Source organism: Rhinolophus sinicus, linkage group LG17 (assembly GCF_036562045.2).
Source record: "Rhinolophus sinicus isolate RSC01 linkage group LG17, ASM3656204v1, whole genome shotgun sequence".
In the NCBI taxonomy this organism is placed as follows: domain Eukaryota; kingdom Metazoa; phylum Chordata; class Mammalia; order Chiroptera; family Rhinolophidae; genus Rhinolophus; species Rhinolophus sinicus.
The window spans coordinates 24,724,049-24,739,884 of NC_133766.1; positions in this window are offsets into that span (position 1 = coordinate 24,724,049).

The following is a 15,836-nucleotide window of genomic DNA, read 5'->3' on the forward strand; positions in this document are numbered from 1 at the left end:
TCAGACAGGAAAAGCCCACGCTCTCATCTATTCTGCTTAGGCAGATGTAGCTAAGGGGATTTTTTAAATCGCCTTTATAAAATCTCTAGTTAGCATACTTTGTGCATTGGAACTTCTTCTTTAGGTCTAACTTCAATCCCTCTAGCTACACATTTCCTTCTACTTGGTCCCTAAGAGATAAAGAACAACTGGGTTTTTTCAACATTCTAACATTTTTCTCCTTCCATCATACTCCCTTGTCAAACCAAACTGGTAATTCTGAGTCTGGTTTGTCCTGAGTATTATTGTCTTAACCTCTCCTGCCCTCTAGTGGCAACTGTGCAGAACTGGAGGCAGCTGAGCTCTGCAAAACCCATTTTTGGGGCCTGGAAGAGGAAAACAGCATTCAGCCGCCCATCCAGTCTTTCATTCATACTCTCCATACACATTTCTTGAAAGCCTTTAAGTGCTAGATTTTGTGCTAGGTGTTTAGCAAATGTTATAGAAGTTAAGAGGGAAGACTAGGCTTGCTCTTTCAGGACAACCCACTTTTTTCTATAGAGAAATAACGTATTTATTGAGCACTAACATATTCTATGAACTTCTGTGCCACATATGTTACAAATGTTATAACTCCATCTGAAGCCAGAGTAAACTAATTTGATTACAAATCTCTGGAGCAAGAGCTAGGCAGGAATGTGAGTGTGTAAAAGATCAGAAGGTCAGAAGGAAGCACAGGCCTCTCTGCAAGGACAGCATGTTCAGCACATCGTGAAGGAGACACAGCCATATAGTCAGGGTTCCAGCCAAACTGAAAGAAAGAATCTTTTGCCTTTCAATTTAGCTTCTTAGCATCTCCCATGAACATCCCAACCAAGACAGAGCAGGGGGAAGAGTTGGAGCCAGGCCCCGCCCTGCTGCAAGGCTGCCTTCCTCTCTAAACACAGTGCTGCTCAAGGACCGTGAGGGTGGACTGTCTACCCACCAGGCTCGGTTGGCTCTTTCCCTGTAGGTACCATTTGATCAGTACTTATCATGTGTTAGGTGCGTTCCTTATGTTACCTCATTTGCATTACTAACCATTCTATTCCAGAGGTCCTATTATTTTCACTATTTTATAGAAGAGGGAACTGAATCACAAAAAGGCTGAGGTGACTCAGGAAGGAAGCATCAAAGCCAGGTTCTGACCCCAGGCCATCTGTCTTCCTGGCCTGTCAGTCTTGCTATACTGTTTCTACTGTGCAATCCTGGAGAGCCCTATGTTACTGGTGTAAGCAGGACCACTAGAAGTATGGAGAGGCTTGGTGGTGGATGGGGTGTCATAAGTGGAGAGAGGCCATCTGACTTTATTTTTTGTGGACCTAAATCCATTCTGCTAGCATTCACAATTGCTTTATGAATTTTCCAATTCAAGTTCACTCTTCATCAATAAGTGTTTACTGAGTGTCCTCAGGCAGGCACTGGGGATACCGCAGAGAATAAAAACAAAAAGCCCCCCCCCATGGGATTTATAGTCTAGTCCAGGGATAAACAATGAACAAAAACATCACCACAGGAATTGTGTAGTTAGCCAACTGAGAAGGAGCTGTGAAGGAGATGAGCACAGGCCTACAAAGGATTATCAAGGAGCTTGGCCTAGACTGAAGGTTCAGGGTAGAAACCCAGATACGGAGACAGAGTGAAGTTATCCAGATGAGATGGGAGTGGCAGTCCAGCAGAGATAACAGCATGTATAAACACCCTCATGCAGGAGGAAGCTTTGGGATGCTGAAAGACAGCGAAAATGGCTGGAGCACAGAGAATGAGGAAGATATTTGCAAGCGATGAGGCTGGAACTGTAGGCAGAGGTAAAAACACCTGCCTTTATTCTTTTATTTCAGACACAAGTACCAAGAAACTTGAGCAACAACCCCAACCCGCTGTCCAAGGGCCTGGGTTTTACACAGTCTCATAGTTCTGCCTTCCAACCACTAGTGGGCAGTATCTCACTTCGCACCATTAGAGGCTTTTCTGAAACTTAAAAGGCTTCAGTCCGCGCTCCTGTTCTCCCAACCTGCTCTGACAGCGCCCAGCCCCACTGGACACGTACCAAAAATCAAGAACCCAGAGGCACGGTGTAGCCAGGGGTTTTGATCTTGTGTGCTGTGGACTCCTTTGATAGTCTGGTGAAGCCTCTGGACGTTTTCTCAAAATATTTTTAAAGGCATAAAATAAAATACATAGGATTACAAAAGAAACAAATTACATTGAAATACAGTTATAAAGATGTAAAATATGTACATTTTTATATAGCAATATATTTTGATTAATGTACTAAATAACAAAATCTATCAACAAGTCTAACTACATCCATTTCAAAGTGCTGATGAGCATACATGGCATATGGAAGTATTTGCAATAACAGTAATGTGATATAAAAACACCTCTCATTCCAGTTGGTGACCAAGCCTCATACTGCTAATACTGTTGTGGTTTGTTACCTTCATAATTGAAGGGAATGCTAAATTTTAGTTAGTTGTGTGAGAAATGAATGTACAGTGTTTTCTCATCCAAGTTCATGGACCTAAGTTAAGCCATGAAAAGACAGGCAGAAACCTGGATCACGGAGAAAAGGCAGGAATAGAAGGCAAGCCATGGTCTTTTCTCTCTCTGAGTACAGCTCAATTACTCAACAAATTTTTACTACATCAGGGATGCAAAACCCTGAGCCAATGTGTCACTAGTTGGCACATTTAGGATATGAAAGAATGAATGTAGAGCTCAAGGTACTTGCTGGGGAGTTTGGTGGAGAGAATAATAAGTGACATGTATTTTGCCTTAGCCACTTAAAAGACACAGTTGATTTGAGAACACACGAGGCACTTTGATGTAAGTGCCAAAGGAAGTATATGGACAAAATGTCTCCATTCTTTCGAAGAGGAAGGAATGATGAGAGCTGGGGTGGCCAGCAAAGCTGCAGGAGCAGCCTCAAGCACCCTCTCCCTGGGAGGCTGGGAACCACTCCTTTAGTGGCTAGCTCAGCCATTCATTCCACCAAGCACTTGGGTACATCGTCCACAGCTACCGTGTGTCATCAGGAGACTCAGTATCCTGTGTAGACCTTCTCAGACTCTCCCAGAAAGTACTCTGCTTCAGAAACTGATAGAAGCTGCCTCCACCAGATAAGCCTCTGCGTGAACCAGGCCACCATGTTGTGCCCAATGGGAGCAAACACATTGCTCAATCCCACGGCAGCCCAGGTTTCCAGAGCAGCAATCCTTCCTGGGAACTAGGCCCTGCCCTGGGGACAGAGCCGACATGGCTTGAGCAGGATTGACAGTAGAGACGAAACCAAGGCCTTGGCTTCCCCATGTAGTCCAGGGATCAGAAAAGGAGGGGAAACTAGTGTAGAAAAACTGAAACGGACAAAAGAACCACACAGATCCTGCCTAATCGTGCTGGGCTCCGACAAAAATTACAAACAGCAAATATGATTGCGCTACTCCCACCTACATGTCTGGGTTGCCAACTACACTTCGAAGAGAAAGCACAGAATTACACTTGACCCAGTTTAAGAAATAACAACAGGAAATGGGTTAGAGTCCCAAGAGGAGATAAGGAGGCCTGCCTACATAAGCAAAAGCATTGAAAAGCAGTAGGGTTAATCTTTAACACTCCTAAAACCCACCAGCAGAGAGCATTCTACCCCAATAATCCCCAGGTCTTCTCCACAGGTGTAATACATAGCCATGGGTCTTGGCAAAATAAGACTCTTCAGACAGGTTGGGACAATAGCAGATGCATGCCATTGGTACCAGGCTTAGCTGGCAGTTCTAGAGGTAAACATGTCAGATACTAGGGCCAACAATTGCAGTTTGCACAAGAAGGTATGGGGAAAGCTATTCCAAGGAAGAAGCCACAAAACCCAAATCCCAATGTAGAATAAGATATATGTGGTCGGGGTGTCAAGGCTACAATTAGCTCTAAGCCCAGAAGGAAAGGTGAGTCAGGATCAGAGGGAGATATGATTATGGCAACATGGGAGTGGGCTTAACACATCCCTGATGACTTAAGTCCAGTGCAAGTGTCAAGTGATGCTTCCTGGCCCATCCTCGTGTGTGGATGCTCTCAGTCCACAGGCACCATAAAAGCATGAAAAGCATCTCTCACTGGCTTCAATGATTACATTTTCTGAATCAGCAATTATAACACATTTCACTAAATATGCATGGCTTCATGGGACCATAAAATAGAATATTTAAAAATATTTGTTCCATTTTAAATTTATTATGAAATATTTCAAGCCTACAACAAAGCACAGAAAGCGATATAACAAAGACTCATGTGTTTACCATCCAGATTTAACAAATGTTATCAATGTCATATTTTCTTTAGAGAAAGTTTGAAGAAAATAAAACATTGCAACATGTTTTAAGTCCCCATTTACCTCTTCCCATTCCTGTAACTTCTTCTCCGGAGGTAAACTGTCTCTGAGGTTTGTGTTTTTATCATTTTATATTACGTATTTTTGTATCCATAAACTAATTAGAATTGTTTATGCCTGTAAATTGTATACAGTAGTACTTTATGTGTCTTTCTACTTCTTTCACTAAATTATTGTGTTCAAAGTTTATCCACATTGATTCTTGTTCCAGTTCATTCATTCTAACTACTGTATGAATAAATTTATTTCTCTATCCTCATTTGGAGGGAGTACAATCTAAAATAATTTACATTATTTTCAGTATTTCATTGTCAGAAATAAATGATGCAGTGAAGTTCCCTGACTGCTCTCCAAGGGGTTGTACAAGTGTACATTCACACCCACGGTACACAAGAGCCCTCATGTGCCCCACATCCCCGCAATGCCAAATATTGCTTCAGACTTTAATAATTTTGACAGTCTGATGGGTGAGACTTGGTATTGATTTTTATTTTCATTGGCATGTCCCACCTTTTATTTTCAAACAGATAGCAATTATACTGATTTGTTCCTTCTCAGAAGTTATGTTGAGCCTTCGTTGGCAATTCCGAAAAATCTGCCAGCCCAACATTGGTGGTCTGGAGCTGGACTCTGCCTGCCAAGCACACAGCAACAGATGACCCTCCAGCCATCCCAGACTAGCTTCCTCCACCAAGAAGGCAGGGGGAGTCTCCAAAGAGGGCACAGCCCTCCATGCTGTGGGAAAAGGTGAGCACCTTGCATCTTTTCCAGCCTATCTGGAGGGGTGAGGGGCAAATGCAGAGATTAGAAGGGGCACACTAGCACCCTTCTACTTGTGGAATGGGGAAGAGAAGTGGCCACTCTTGCCCAGAACAGGATGGGTGGGGACAACAGCAGCTCCAGTATCCCACCCAGGCCCACTCTTGAGCAGCTGCTGCAGCTATAATAGCTGTGATGTCATTTGTAAGCCGTGGTAGTGGGTGGGTGCTTCAAAGAAAGTATCAGGAACAGGTACCTACGTGTTTGTAGTGAAGGGCAGCATCAAAGGTGAACAGGAGAGGAGCCCCCGTGAATGCACTGGCATCAGATCATGACTCATGAACACTGATGAAGGCAGCAGCGAGGATGGTTTGTAAGACCCCTTGCTCCTCCAGGGATGGGGAGAGGACAGAAGCCAGAAGTTGTGCTGGTCAGAGTGGAGCACACCGCCTATTGGCTCCATTCGCACATCACTAGATTATCCTTTTCTTGTAGGATAGAGTAGGATGGAATAGGATGGTGGGGAACCATTGCTGTAAACCCACCGTCAGTACAACACATCAATGTTTCATGTGTTATTTGAGCAACCTGGTTAGGGTGTAAATTCTTTAAAGGTAGAGATCATGTTATATGCTTCCTCCATATACCGCACAACAGGTAGCACAGAGTTGGGTTCATAAGTTTTTAATAACACTTGTTAACAGGATCATATTCTTTTGGGCCCAGTGAAAATGCTGGCATTAAAGAATTTAATAGCCCATTATACGCCCCCCCCAACACACACACACACACACACACACACACACACACACTTTTTCTTTTTTTCAAAACATATAAAGTACTTTCAATTGTATGACCTCGTTTCTCTTCCTAAAGTCTATACAGTAAAGAGACAGGTATGATTCACTCCTTTTACAGATAGGGTAATTGGGACCAACCACTTTTGATTGACTTCCCCCAAAAGCATAGACTCGGCACCAAAACCCAAGTCTACTGGCTTCCCATTTGAATCTTACCCCAGTACTGTGTGCTCCTTGCCATCCTCCCTATCCCCATCTTCTGGCACCACGGAGAACATCAGATATGCCATTGCTTTTATTCTTAACAATGCAAAACATCAAAAAAGGCCCCCATCTAACATCAACAGGGCCCAGCAGGCAACAGTACTGAGCAGCCGCCCGGAGTCTGTGAGCACTGGCTTGCCAGTGTCTGCATTCACTGATGAAAATCTATGTGCCAGTGTGTAGAATTTGTAGGGAAAACAAAGACAGCAGAAGAAATGAGTCTCTGGGCCATAAGAAAGGACTTCAGGAGTTTGGGAAAAACTTACAGTCCCATCTTGGTGTTAATGTAGGTATATGGAAAGATCAGGTATGGCACTCCAAGGGTCCATGAAAGAAGGAGAATGTTAAATCCTATTAAAATGGAATTATTATAAATCCTCAGATGCTGCTGCTCTAAAACTTCGAGAGGGAGGAATTTGAAGAAGAGTCCTTGAGGGAAAGAGGAATCCTGTCTTGCCAAGAGATTTCTCCCTTGGTAAAAACCATGAGCTAAAAGCAGGACACATGCTAAGGTTGGGAGCTATGAGACTATACTGTTTTATTCTGAGTCTAATATTGCTTTACAGATAGGAATTGTCTCTAGAATCAAGTATTATCTCTAGCACCTAAACCAAGAATGGAGGACTAAGATTATATGTGGGAAAAGTATATTCATTCCTTTAATATCAATACCTAAAATAATACCATTTATCAGCATTGTGTGCCAGGCATTTGGTCACAATAATGTTAGGAGGTCGGTGCTGTTATCTTTAGCATTTTTGATAGGAAGAAATAGGTTCTGAGAGATTAAATAACTGCTCACGGCCACACAATCAATAAGTGGCAGAGGCTGGAGCTCAAACCCTGGTCACTGTAGAGTCCTAGTCTCCATGTTACTGTGCTAGGTTCTCTGAGTCTATTACGTGTGTGCATGTTCGTGTGCATTAAAGTGGGGGAACAAGTTATTCAAAATACTGTCTCTCACAAAGTTTACAATCTACATCCTCAAAAAATGTGTACTCTAACAGGAGGCAGGTGCCAACAGGGTCAGTATAATGAAGTCGGGATGGTTAATTTAGTTTTTAAAGGGCAGGTGACTGGTAACGCGGCCATAGGGGGGTATGAGCACACAGAGACAAGAAAACGGAGGGCCTGAGTCACAAACGTGGGGACATAAATGCCCCAATCTAGAGGGGCTTTGGAGAGAAGACTGGGAAGGGTTGGAGGTTCAGAAACCCACGACCTCTGGAACTGCTGGAGAATGGCTGGGCCAGGGCCTGCAGTTAGCCTGCAGGGGCGGGGGTAGCTGAGAAACCGGGGACGACTGAGCTTTAGGGATCGAGACTCTCCGGCAGCAGGTGGCGGGCGGGAGGGGCTCCGGGTAGAGCCCCCGCTGCCGCGCCCAGGTCCTCCCCCTGCCTCCCCTTTTCCAGAAGGGCCCAGTTTCCCCACCGCAACTGGGTGCTACAGCACTCCGGAACTACGCGCTCTCCCACCCTCGGTTTCGATCCTTCTCGGCCATGCACCCACCATTAGGGAGGCCGTTGATTGGCGCGCTCTGCCCCGGGCCAGCCAATCAGCACCTTGTTGCTGAGGCAGGCTCCCCGCGGAAGCTGAGCGAGGAAACGGGGATTGGAGGTCCTGGCCTTGCTACTCTGCCGGAACTGACGGACCTGGCAGGTGGCTGAGGGCTCCTCCCTCCAACCGCATCCGGAGGGGAGGGCAGGGCTAGTTCCAGGCGGCCAGCGGCGGGGTCTGTCCTTCAGGGTGCCAGGCGGGGTCTCTGCTCCCGCTCCCCGCATAAGAACACAGGACATGGTGAGGCCAAAAAGCAACACCCACGGAGCCATAGATACAGGAGTCATGCCACTATATTCTCGCTGGTGTCTGGGTTGGAGACACAGGAAGCAGGAGCCACACAATTCTCAGCCCTCACTGCGCTGCTTGCAGGCTCAGCCACCATCTTCTTGTTAGCCCCCCATTTTTTGCTAGTATAGCCACAGCAGTTATATTAGTGGCCAGTGGCTCACTGGTTACAGCTGACGGCCAACTAGCCACAGCTGATGGCCATGCAATCACATTGATGGCCATTTACTACCTGAGCCAGCACCTTTCTATGTGAGGCTGAGAGCCTGGAAACTGCTTTAGGGGGCTCTGTCCCCACAGGTTGTCATCTTCAGTTGTCGGGGCTGAAAGGCGTTGCCATCGTCCCCCAGGTATGCCTCTGCTGGAAGAAAAAGAAAACAGCCCCACCGCCTTCTCACGTTGGGGGCAGACCAGACTAAGAAATGAAGACGGCCTAAAAGATGCTGTCTCGCAGTGGGTGCCCCCCCAGTGACCTCGAGACCACCTCCTGCTGGGTGACCTTGCGTACTGGGCGTGGCTAATGAGAGTGGGAAAAGCCCCAGGAGGAATCAGATCTCAAGCCCAGCTAACCCTTTGAGTTGGTCATTCCATCAGTAAAATGGGGCTAACAACAGTCCTAAACAGCCACAAAACAAGGATCTGGACTAGAGGACTAGAGAGTGTCGCAGAGCCCGAGGACCTGGAGCTGTTGGCTCAGCCTGGTGAAGGGGAAACAGGGTGCAGGTGGGAAGGGGAGTGTCGTGCAGGGCGGCCTGCGGGGTCTCAGCTCCCACTCCCCACACAAGAACACAGGATATGGCTAGGCCAAAAAGGAACACCCATGGAACCATGGGTAGGGGAGTCACACCACTATAGTCTCAGTGGAGGCTGGATTCACGCAACATGCGACCTGCTGTCCGCTTTTCTGCCAACCGACCGACTCTCTCCTCGACTCACCAACCAGCACAGTTGCAGCAGTTATATCAGTGGTCAATTGGCTAACCGTCTACAGCTGACGGCCAACTAGCCACAACTGACGTCCATCTACTACCGGAGCCAGCACCTTTCCACGTGAGGCTGAGAGCCTAGAAACTGCTCTCTGAGGCTCTGTCCCCACAGGGGTTACCCAAACGGGACTAGTATTTTAGCAACAGTAAAGAGCACATTTCCAACCTCGCTCATTACAAATTGGAGAAGGGGTGAAACAAATCTACACCTCCTGCCCCATCCCCACACACACCCCACAAAATACTCCTTTGGCCTCATACCCAATTTCCAAATCCCTGTTTCTCTCAAATTCCATTGTGTGGTCTGTATAAATGCCTTCTGATCTGGGAATGAAAATATTAATATTTAATAACATGTATTGTGTGCTTACTCACAGCCAAGCACTCTTCTAAGTGCTTCACATATGTGAATCCTCTCAACAGCACTGAGTGGGAACTGGTTTTTAAAATTTTCATTTGATAGATGAGAAGCTGAGGCATTGAGAAATTAAGTAAGGTACCTGTGGTGACAGCTAGATTTGAACCTAGGTAGTAGGTTTCTACCTAGGGACCCCATTTGACCTTGTTCTTTAAGAGGCAGCCCTTCCTGCAATATTGAGAGAAAAGGACTAAAATGGATTGCCTTTTGAAGCAGGATATGCCTCTGCGAGCAGGACCTCCAATTGTCTGCCTTCTCAATTCTTCCAACATACTTACTGTATGGCCTCACCATACAAAATGAAACTAAATAAAATGGTGAATTTTATATTATACAAGTTTTACAACAATTTTTTAAAAATGAAATCAGAAAATCTTCCCACCCATCTGCCCAGTCCTAAGCACCAGTGAGCAAATCTGGAGCATCCCTGAGTGCCAGAAGAAGGTGAGGGGTGACCCCACATATCATGGCTTTGTTATTTCCAAAATGGACCTCTCTTAGGGAAGACAGGAATGTTGAAGTTGGGGAAGGGTGGGCTGACATCCTTCCCCCAGCGGGTGTAGGGAACAGCCATCTGCAGGGCCTGCTTGGGTCTGGGGGACAGTCCATTGCACTTCCCACCTCCCGTTCTCTTGTTCAGCTCTTCCTACCTCCTCTACCCCCATCTTCACCCTTTTCCCAGCTTCTTGGGCACACCATCTGCCTATGCTCCCCTTCCCCAGGGACTTAGCTCCTTTTATTGAGACTTTTAAATAAATGCCCCCAAACCCTCCTCTGCACTGACCATAGCCACTGGCCTGGGGTGCTATTCAAAGACCAGGAGGTGGGAGGGAGGAATGTCAACCCCACCTCTATTCAGCTCCTTTCTTTTCCTGCTCAGCTGCCTGGCTGCTAATGGGCCTTTTCTCCTGTTTTGGCCCTTGGGCCTGCCAGGCCACAGAAACCAAACAAAAAGAGAAGAGCTGTATGGGACGATGAGAGTGAGGAGGGAGGAAGACCCCAGACCCCTCCGAATTAGGAAAGGGGTGGGGGCAGGGAGGTCCAGAACATCTTGTCCTGTCCCCTAGCCCTGCAGAGGAGCTGGGGCCACTTTTCTTTAACTGAGCTGTTTGGCTCAAGGGGGAGGTGGAGAAGATGTGAAATGGGGAGAGGGATGGAGGTTGTCAGTGACTTAAGTGGTTTGGGGCTTGGGGAGCTTCCTCATGCAGATTATCCCAGTGAGTCACTAGAAGTGTGGTGCAGACACACAGAAGCTGCTTCTGTTACCAGCTGTGTCTCTGCACTGCCCTTTGGCAGCACCATCCCCTCCCCAGACAACTAAATAAAAGGCCCAAGCCCAGGAGTGTGAGGAGCGAATGGACCAGACCCTCCCTGGTGACATCCCACTAGACAAATGGCAACAGTTGCCCCACACCAGTTGCTAGCCACTTTTCATGCATCTCCCAGTCCTAAAGGAGAGTGGCCCCCATCCCTCCAGAGTCCACTGGCTCCTCAGAGGCAGCCCAAAGACAGAGTGGAGGGGTGGGGGTAAGTGGAGGCTGCCAAGGAGTGAGAGATGAGAGGGGAACTGACGCTGAATGTTTGGTTGGAAAACAAAAAGGTTCTTCAAAGTACGGGCACTGGGGCCAGCCTGCCCATCTGTTCTCCTTAGGGGAGGCTCTGCCCCACGCTCCTCCTGGGCTTGTGGCCAGCTCTGTGCAGAACCAGGGCCCCTGGATGGGGAGACATTGAATTGGGGCAGCAATGATATGCTCCAGTAGTTTGGGGCTTTTTGCTTTCAGGTTCTCCTTAAGCAAAAATCCCTGGACTGGGCATTATTACATCTCTCCCGAAATAGGGTTAAAAGGGAAAATCCCAAGCCTTGGGACAAGCAGAGAGTGGGGTCTGGGCACTCTACCATTGAATAATACAGCTTGAGTTGTTCTAGAATGGGGTTCCGTCAAAATAACCCACGTGTGTCTTCATTAAGAAGCCAGGTGGGAAGGAGTGGACCAGAAGACCAGCTTCCACTCTCAGCTCACCACCTGCTTGATGTGTAATTCAGGGCGAGTCATAGAAGTTGTCTGAGTCCCAGTTTCCTCTCTGTAATTTGGGGGTAAAATCACCCACCACCTCTATTCCCAGCCTGTGGAGAGTAAGCCGACTGTGATCCAATGCTCTATAAATGGGGAGGCTGTGCAAATATAAGGCCTTCATTCTCAATTTCCCCACACCCGTACCTCCTAGGAAGTAGAGTGGGCATGGCCCTTTAAACGTTTTTCAAAGCACTTCACATCTATTTTTTCATGAGACAACTGAGACCAAAAAGGTCTAGGGCAATGCACAGATCTTTCTTTAGAGAGTAAGGGTAGAGGTTCCCCTCCTCTTGTCCCTTCCAGTCTCCTGAATCTCCCATTTTTGTTTCCCTCCTCCTTTTGCCTTGCAACATCAGTCCAACCTGACTTGGGAGGACTAGTGGGAACTCTAGGTTAAAGTGCTAAGAGATCTTAATAAATTCAGAATAAAAGGGAACCATTCCCTGTATCTTACAACTGTAAAAATGTATAGCATATGCTAGTTATGATTCCAAGGCCACAGGCAGATGGTGTTCTTCTGGGCTGTACTCCCCACTTGCTGTTTCTGCAGAAGGGCTGAGCTGGTGGTGCTGGTGTGAGGAAGTAGGGAGCAGGGGTTGGAAGAGAGTAGCTGCCCAGGGAACACTGGGAACAGAACTCACAGCTCCCTCCTACCTGGCTTCATGCCCTGCTCTTCCTCCCACCCACTGACCTCCTGTTTGTGTTGGCCAAGGTGCCCATGCGCAGGGAAGGGTTGGGTTTCTTCTCTCTGGCATAATATAGTAAAGGCATTTCTCAAAACATCTTTCTTTCCCAATCCTTGCTCAAGCTAACCTCACCCATCTCTGATCATTTCCATTTGTCTAGCAGCCATCTGGGTATCTATCTATCATGTACCCTTTTGTGTATCTCCATTAGTTTGCATTTAAACTCATGTTGTTAGTTTTTATGTACTCTCATATATAATTATCCCATCACCTCCTTTAGACCACAGCACCCTAAGGACAAAAACCTAATTCTCTTGTCTCTGCCTACCCTCCACCCTGTGTGTCTCACAAGGACCGGTCTCTGGACACGAGAGGGCCCTTACTCCAGGATACCCATTGCCTGCTGGGCAGACAGAAGCTGAAAACTCAAAACCGTAAAAATGCCTTTCAAGCTGCCGTGTGCGGCTGACCCTGGACTCCATGGCCAGCACTGATCTCTTCAATCCCTCACATTCAAATACCACTATAATCTTAACAAGTGCCTTACATCCTGTTCCTCCCTCCTGGGTATCTTTGCATCTCATCCCAGGACACAATCAGTGTTCCTTTTTTTTTTTTCCCTCACCTGGGAGGCGCCATGGGAAAAGCCTATTGGTCAAGCAGTGACAATGACAGGGAGATTATTTTCCTTTTGTGGAAACAAAAGAAGCCGCTGAGACCTAAGCCTCTGCCCTGAACAGTAAGAAAGGAAGTCGTCACAATGAACACAAGGAGTCCCTGTGCTTTGCACCAGGGCTGGGAAATCAGCAGCTGAGGGTAAAGCAGTCCATACGGTTAATCCATCTCTATTGGATCAGGATTCTCCAACTGGAAAGAGGCAAAGGGCAAGGGGAGTGGGGGCACTCAAGTGTCTAGACTGGACTACCTGGTCCCCCAGTCCTTCTTGCTGTCAGACTCAGACCCACACAGACTCAGATGCTACGGGGGATATTGAGCAATATCACAGGTGATCTCTAGGGCCTTAAGTTCAAGTTGAAATATGATATACAAACAAAAAGAAATTCATGAAAGACACATGTGCACAAAACGCTATATACATGAATGAGAATGGGAGCAGTAATTCTTCCTATAAGAGTTCTGAAGGTTTTTATAAAAAATCACTTAAGACTGCGATACATGGCAAGGATTTCACAGAGAAGAGGCAATCTAAACTTGGGCATAAAAGACGTGTAAGATTGATATTCCAGATTTCTCATCTTGTACAGACTATCTGCAGTGTGAACTGTAGCGTGGAGTAAAAGTTCCTGAAATCCAGAAGACCCAAGGCCTAAGAGTAAAAGGGAGAAATAGAAAAAACCTGGTTACAGTTTTGCCTTAAATTTTTTTTTTGGGGGGGGGGGGGCTGCGAGGGGAGGGTTGTGTTCTGTTTTTTTTTTTCTTCGTTTATTCAGCAGGTCCTGACTTGGACTCTGACTGCCACTTACTAGTGGTGTGCCTATAGGTACTTTGCTTCACCTTCCCTGAGCCTTAGGCTCTACAAGTATAGTTTAAGGCTAATAATGTCAACCCCATAGAGTTATTCGGAGGATTTAATGAGATTGTATACATGATGAGTGCCCACTAATGCTACGTATTATTGTGTTATTCTTTTAGCCCATCACAAACAAACACAGAAAAGGACTGAAGAGGTAACATTCCCATTCATTCATTTGCAATATTGTTGAGAACCTACTTTGTGACAGGCCCTATGCAAGCACGGGAGATACAATATAGCATCAAAATACACAGCCCAGCTCCTGGGGGCCAACAGACTACCAGGGAGACACAGACATAATTATGCAGATAAGTGGATCATTTCAACTGAAATGGAGAAACTTGAACTGCAAAGACTGCCCCACCTTCCTGGGAAGAGGTGGCCAGGGAGAAACCCAAGACAGTGTGTCTTTGCACCAGCTGGCTGGGCTTGGGGAGAGTTGGTAAAGACAGAGAGTGCAGCAGTTTCAGGTCTGAGGTAGGAACATGGAGGCTTTACTAAGATGGCCACTGCCCACTCTTGGCTTCTGCCTCAAGAGGCAACTGCCATTTTATGTAGGGATTGGCGTCCAGGGCAACCAGGCCTTTGCACTGAGGTCCCTGGAGTGACCCACACTTTAGGCCTTGACCCTACCCCTCTCCCCTGGGGAAAGGGAGTTGGGGTAGAAAGCTTCTGGCGTCTCCCTTGCGAAAGGAGCCCCGCGGGTCATTTCAAAGCCCTTGCCCTGCTCTGTTGAGGAAGCCGTTTCCTCCTTTGCCTGTTACTGTGGACACACTCTCAGAAAGACAGGTGTGAGGAGGCAGCTGCTGCTTCTGGTGGGTTCTCTCCAGATACAGGAGTGCCCTGCCTCCCTCACACTGGCTGACACTGGTGACTGGTTCCCCACCCTCAGTCGCCCAGCCAGCAAACAAAGAGAGTACAGGAAACACCTGGAGAAGCAGGCAGCTGGTGAGGCAACACTCTGCCCAAGACAAGTAAGGGCTTGCCGAGTAGTTAGGCAGGGGAGGAGTAGGGGGGCGGTGGGGAGGAAGGGGCTTAGGCGCTCGCTCAATCGCCACACTTCTCTTGGCACCCACCAGCTGCTGGGTACTAATAGCTGAGCCACTCAAATGTACCATCACTCCCATCCTCCCACCCCCACCCCCACACAGTAAAGGGATCTTTCCCCTCTAATACCAGCTTTCCTAGACCCAGGATAAGAACACTCACAAAGGAAAGGCTCCTAGAGGGCTTTGTCTCTGCCGCCCTTCCTTCCATGGCCTCACTCTCAACCAGATTCTGATCTTCTTCGGACCAAGTAAATTTAAACCCATGGTCCAGGCATGAAAACAGAATCCTTACCCAAGGCATCAGCCTGTTTTTTTCTTTTTTTCTTCTGTCTTTTTGGTTTCTTTTGTTGTTGCTGTTACTTTTTTTCCAGCCTATGTTATGTGAAAGTTTATTCAAAGATAAGTCTCCATTTGTTTCCAAACACATTTGTCTAGATCTGTATCCATAACTGCCTACTTACTGCTTATTATTTCAGGTTGTGGTTCAGGGTGGAACAGACTTAACTGAGAAGGCCAAATGAAGCCCTACCATCAGCATCTACCCAAGAACATGTTTGCTGGTGTGTAGACCATGTGCTGGAAGCTGTGTTTATACGCAGGGAGGCTTAGCTCACAGGGCTCCCTCACCCCTTCTTAGAAAACTCCCAAGGAGGGCACTGTCCCTTTTAGGCCTGGTGTAGGTAGGACTAAAGGGGACAGTGAGGAGAGGACACTTGCGCTATGGCCACCTGGAGGCATGCCAGTTTACTCAACCCTAGCCTCTCATTCAACAGCCAGTGGACTCAGACTGTCCTGGGTCAAGTCATGGGCAGCACATGGGGGTAGAAAAAGAAATAGAATCCATGGTTCCTGCTATGGGGGCACAGGTGGTAACAGCTGGAGAGGGGACACAAGCTTGCAAAGCCACCAGACATAAGCCAAAAGCAATACATGAAGATGTGCTGACTGTATTTGTTGTAAAGGTGTGACCAGTAATAAACCATGCACACACATTATTTAGAAGCTCTGGGAATAAGAA